Source organism: Triticum aestivum, chromosome 1B, assembly GCF_018294505.1.
Source record: "Triticum aestivum cultivar Chinese Spring chromosome 1B, IWGSC CS RefSeq v2.1, whole genome shotgun sequence".
Taxonomy (NCBI): Eukaryota; Viridiplantae; Streptophyta; class Magnoliopsida; order Poales; family Poaceae; genus Triticum; species Triticum aestivum.
The window spans coordinates 229,722,545-229,728,340 of NC_057795.1; positions in this window are offsets into that span (position 1 = coordinate 229,722,545).

Consider the following 5,796-nt stretch of genomic DNA (forward strand, 5'->3'; position numbering starts at 1 on the left):
ATCCCGAGTTATTGTATTTTTTTCTGGGGTGGACTTCACAAAGTTATTAACTATTGACGCGTGCCCCGTGTACACAGTCTAGCATGACCTTCCCGCTAGCACGGTCCAATATTAGTTGAAACTGGATACGAACGATCCCGCGGGCGGCAAAATCTCCCGCCTCCTTCTAAAATTTCCACCACCTTAGTCTTTTGCATGCGAAATCCCCCTTTTATCCTTGGTGCACGGAGACCAACAGTTACAATACCGCCCTCATCTACATGATAGGTCGGGGTTGGTAACTTCCGGTTCCCCCCACTACACGGCACCCCCATTTCCTCTCCCCCTCCCGCAAAAACGACTAACTAGTAACTCCACAGCACCAGAGCATCTTATATCACGCCGTCCGTACTTCATTGCCCTTTCTCCCCTCCCCTCTCGAAACCCTAGACTGCTCATCCACCGGCGTACCATAGCCCATTCACTGCCAACGGCGTCCACCTTGCTGGATCTGCTTCTGCGGCAGCATCTACCCCTCCCACCTCCCCTAGAAACAAGTAGACTACTCATCCACCACTGTACCACAACCCATTCAGTGTTGGCCTTGTCTACGGTGCCGGATCTGCTTTGCTGGTACTCTCGTCAACTGCCGCGCATCTGCAGCGGCTCATTCATACTCCCCACCGGAGACGCTTCGTCCACACCCCCCGGAGCCGCCCCACCGACGACCCCGTCGACGGCCTCTGATCCTCTTCGCCGACACCTTCCTCAACCCTACCGGAGCCGCTTCACCGACACCTTCCTCAACCCTACAGGAGCCGCTTCACCGACACCATCGTCAACCCTATCGGAGTAGCTTCGCCTATACCATTCTCAACTCTACCGGGGCCGCTTTGCCAACTCACAAGTCCACGGCCTTAGATCCGCTTCCTCGCACCCTCATCCAACCTACCGATGCAGCTTCTGATGCCCCGTCCACGGCCGTAGATCCACATCATCGACACCATCCTTAACCCAACCACCGGAGCAGCTTTTGACGCCCCGTCCACGGCTGCAGATCCGCATCGTCGACACCATCCTTAACCCAACCACCGGAGGAGCTTCTGACGCCCCGTCCATGGCCGCAGATCCGCGTCATCGACACCATCCTTAACCCAACCATCGGAGCAGCTTCACCTACGCCCTCGTCCACGGCCACAGATCTGCTTTGCCCACACCGTAGGCCACCCTACCGGAGTTGCTCCACAAACACCCTACTCGACGGTTCTAGATCTCCTTACCGGACCCCGACAGGCAGCGCAGCGTCATCACCCTTGACGTTTCTAACCTGATTCCCACCGTCTGGAGAGATGCCAAGCACCCGCCACGCCCTAGGTACTTGTCACCTTTAAACCCGTCCAGCATCACCTGCCAGATGTACTTCAAATATACTAACCGGTCGTTCTTACCTGTTATGCAGCTGGCAAAAACGACAAGGATGATGTTTCTTCTGGATCTAACAGCTTGGTCAACCAAGATCCTAGACTGAGGCATTGCTATGATCTTGTAAGTGCGTCTCTCTCTCTTGTATTGTTCTGTGCCTGCCAGCATGCTTTGCTAGGATTTTCGACCAGTAATCCCTTTGTGCAGACAATGATTTCCACTACTGGCTTCAAAATTAGATATGTAGATGTCATACATGATACTACCTCGTACCCCCGTTCCTAAATATAAGTATTTCTAGAGATTCCACTATAGGCTACATATGGAGCAAAATGAGTGAATCTACACTCGAAAATGCATCTATATACATCTGTATGTGGTCCATGCTGGAATATCTAAAAAGACATATATTTAGGAACAGGGGCAGTACATTACACAAAATCATAGGTGGCATGTAGGAATTCCAGTGCACTACATTAGGCTCCCTTAGAGTGCCTGCTAGTCCCAAATACAGAGTCATGTCTAGTTTATGGTACACACACAATCGTTAATTGGTGGTTTAAATATGCGCAAGGGATATGCAATGTAGTATCATGTAGAGATGTCTGAAATTAGTCGTGTCAACTTGCAGATAGGGTTACACAATGAAAAAGTACAAGATGTATGTGGCAATTTCATGGAACATCGCAAAAAAGGAGAGGCAGCGGTGAGCCTATACAGTGTGCTATGGTACATCACTCCTCCATTGCAATCAATCGTGACATGTTATTTGTATGCCAGTTCTATTAGCTAAGTTTCTTAGGGACAGTTATTACGAGTTATCCTAAGAAAATAAGCACCTGTGAATATAAGCTCCATGTAATAAGCCAACCAGTTCTTTTCATTGCGTTTTCAGCTTATCTTTGGCATGATCAGTGGAAAGTCTAGATTGCATTATATTTTTTTCATTTTGCTATCCATATGGAAATTAATTTGACTTGCAAACATCACAAATTGAACCCAGTGCAGTAATTAATATGATAGGAAAACAAACCATCACTATTTGCTCAAAATGCAAATACAAAGATACCATCTACTTGGCACAATCTACTTTGGTCAATGTTTTCCATAGAGATCCCATTGCCTAATTTAAACGAAGAACGCATGACCCACATTTAAATGAAGAACAAATATTTATTGAAATTTGATGGTCCAAGTGGTTGGTTATTATCATATAGCAGCAGCACCTGAAAGCATCATATAGCAGCAGTAGCAACTCATAGCAACTCATCATATAGCAATAGCAGTCTGCAATTCATTATATACCAGCAGCAGCTCATAGCAATTCATCATATAGCAGCAGCAGGAGCAGCTCGTAGCAATTCATTATATAGTAGCAGCAGGAGCAGCTAATAGCAATTCATCATATAGCAGCAGCAGGAGCAGCTTATAGCAACTCATCATATAGCGGCAGCAGCAGCTCATAGCAATTCATCATATAGCAGCAGCAGCAGCTCATAGCAATTCATCATATAGCAGCAGCAGCTCATAGCAATTCATCATATAGCAGCAGCTCATAGCAATTCATCATATAGCAGCAGCAGGAGCAACTCATAGCAATGCATCATATAGCAGCAACAGAAGCAGCTCATAGCAATTCATCGTATAGTGGATCAGAATGAAAATTTGGCAAAAAATCAAAGGAGATCCTCACCTTTGTTGGATGAGCTCATCCTTCAACAGTACCTCAAGGCCATGGCTTGGGAGGAGGGGAGGGGGAATAAGGTGCCTTCTGCCGCAGTGTGGCATCAGCCGTAGTTGTGCAGCACCCACCAGAGTAGTGCGTTGGACAACCCATAGTACAGCAGCTGCTAGAGACCATGAGAATGAGGGGCGGCGCCAGAGGGAAGAGCAGCTAGGGAGATTTGCCCCTAGCCGCCGGCCATGTAGCCTAGCTGGACATAGCATCGTCGAGGACTAGGCCAGATGGGACCTGTGGCGACGACTCGCTGGAGGAACCCTAGTGCTGCAGGCAGGGGATCGAGGTAGAGGGAAAGGGGAGAGGAGATGCAAGCGGGCAGGGCAACAAACGCTTGCGTGTTTATTTTTACTTGAGGGTCAGGTGTGACACGGGCGTCAGCAGTTGCATTTTGAGTGTAATATAGGCAGACAACAGAGTCATTTCACTATTCCCCTTCCCTTCAATTTTTAGTGAGGTTCTACCCGGAACACCCCCCTCCAAAGCGAAATTAGTTAAGCCCAAGCCCATAACTCAAAAATGACTTATTTACATCTTTTATGGCTTATTTTGACAATATGCCCTGAAAAGGCGGAATCGAACTGGCCCTTAACCTGCAATTCAATTGTGCGTGCAATGATGAATCGCTCCTGCCTGCTATCTGTACATTTAGGCATCATCATACATGGCATAACCTAATACATGTGCATTCCATTGTAGAATCTGGAATATGCAATGTTTATGTTAGTTCATAGGTTCCACATGATGTTTAAATGCCCCTTAAACCTGGTCAGTCAAGTGATGGTCTTTAAGCCTCCTTCTTTGCTTCTTTTCTTGATATGTAAGATTTGCTCACACATATGTTCAATTGCTTGTTTGCATCAGCCAGCCATACTAGGACTGTTTGCTTTGATTACTTGTTGTTCTTGACCTAACACTCTAATAGAGCTTGTCAATGATTTAAACACTAAGGTCTGCTGTAGTGGGGCCTTGTCTAACTCATAGGTGACATAAAGGTTTGGTTGTACACTACAGTCGGCTCTCCAAGAGTACCTGGAGATCCAGTTCGAAGGTATGCCTAGTTTTTACATAGTGCAGACATAGTAAATGCTCATTTCATTGTGTGCAAGTGCAAGAGATGCGGCATGTTTCATTATATGGTGTTGTTTTGTTATAATCTCATCCTTTTGTGTTCACGGACTGGAAAGTATGCATATTTATCTTCCAAGGAGACGAGTAACTAGTTTGTGTCACCTTGCAGAGGGGGTGCAATGAAGATAAGATTGAGGATTTCCAAGTACAAGATGTTAGGAAGGAGCCTTGCAAGAGAACTAGTAGCTGCGCTGAGCCTCTTCAACCTACTAAGGTAAGTCACTGTATGCAACTCAACAGTTCAATTCCTTGTTTGTTTCAGGGACATTATGCTCTTTTCAATTGCTTTATTTGTCCTCAGTTAATGAGATGCCCAAATAATCATGCCTGATGTTCGGTACTTGTATAACTATTAGTTGGCATAATTAAAGGCCTTACCATTTAATTACTCTGCCAAAGTGTGCCTGAAGCTTTGAAGTCTATTAACCAACTATTATTGCATGAAGCTCACAATCTAGTTTATACTACGCTAATGATTGCATAGTTTTGCCTGCTGTAGTATGTTTGTATGAAACCCTTTGCTGTTCATTATGCTCCCTAAGACTTTAATTGAGCTACAGAATGGCCAACTGCTTGCTTACTTATACGCAATGTGTTGTCTAAATTTGTAACTTGTCTGTGTTTTTGATTGGGCCCCACCATCATGCTCCTCTGGTGAGTTAAGAGGGACTTCTGTATGCAGGCTGCACAGACTATCTTTTTTATAATTTTTAAAATATCACCTGCTTATGCTTCATGACGTGTAACATTATTGTTAGTCCTGTTTTGCCATGTAGTACAAAATAGTGTCTTGCTCGCTTCACTGTTGTAACTATATTTTTGCCCTAGTCATGGGTAGTTACAGAAACATATCAGGATGAAGTGACATCAACACAAAGATCTGCGAGCAGTGCGGCATGGTCATTACCGAATGATTATGGATTGGAATTGGAATGTGCTGATGTTCTCGAGCATCAACTAGAGGTGGCAAGACAACATGTACATGATTGTCAACGTATAATCAACAAGTTGAGACCGGACATGCAGGTATTAGATGCAGGAGTCAAAAAATGAAACAAGACACTGAGGTAACCATGAAGGAATTGGAGATTTTGCAGACTGAAATTTGTGCTATCTGAATCCGGCCAATCCTATTTTCTGAAGAGATTATAGTTCAAATGGAGTTAAGTTGATGCGCGTCCATGATGTATGAGCTGTATTTGCCCAGTGTATGTAATTTGCTGTTTGTGTATGCTTTATTATCACCTGTGCCGAACCATAATGCCCAGTGGGTATAATCGGCTGTAATTTCTTTATTGTATAGTGTAGGATTATTCTACCTTTCTATGCCTTGGTCTCTTTGTTGTATAGTGTATGTTTTTTAGAGGTGATAGTATTGAGTAGGATAATTCTTTGAATATGCTATATCGTTCAAACGGGGGCCAACTCACCCGACCATGGCCCTTCACGGGCCGTACGATCCATGGGCCATGTACGGGCCCTCGGATCCATGTGCCTTTAATGGGCCGTAGGATCCATGGGCCTTC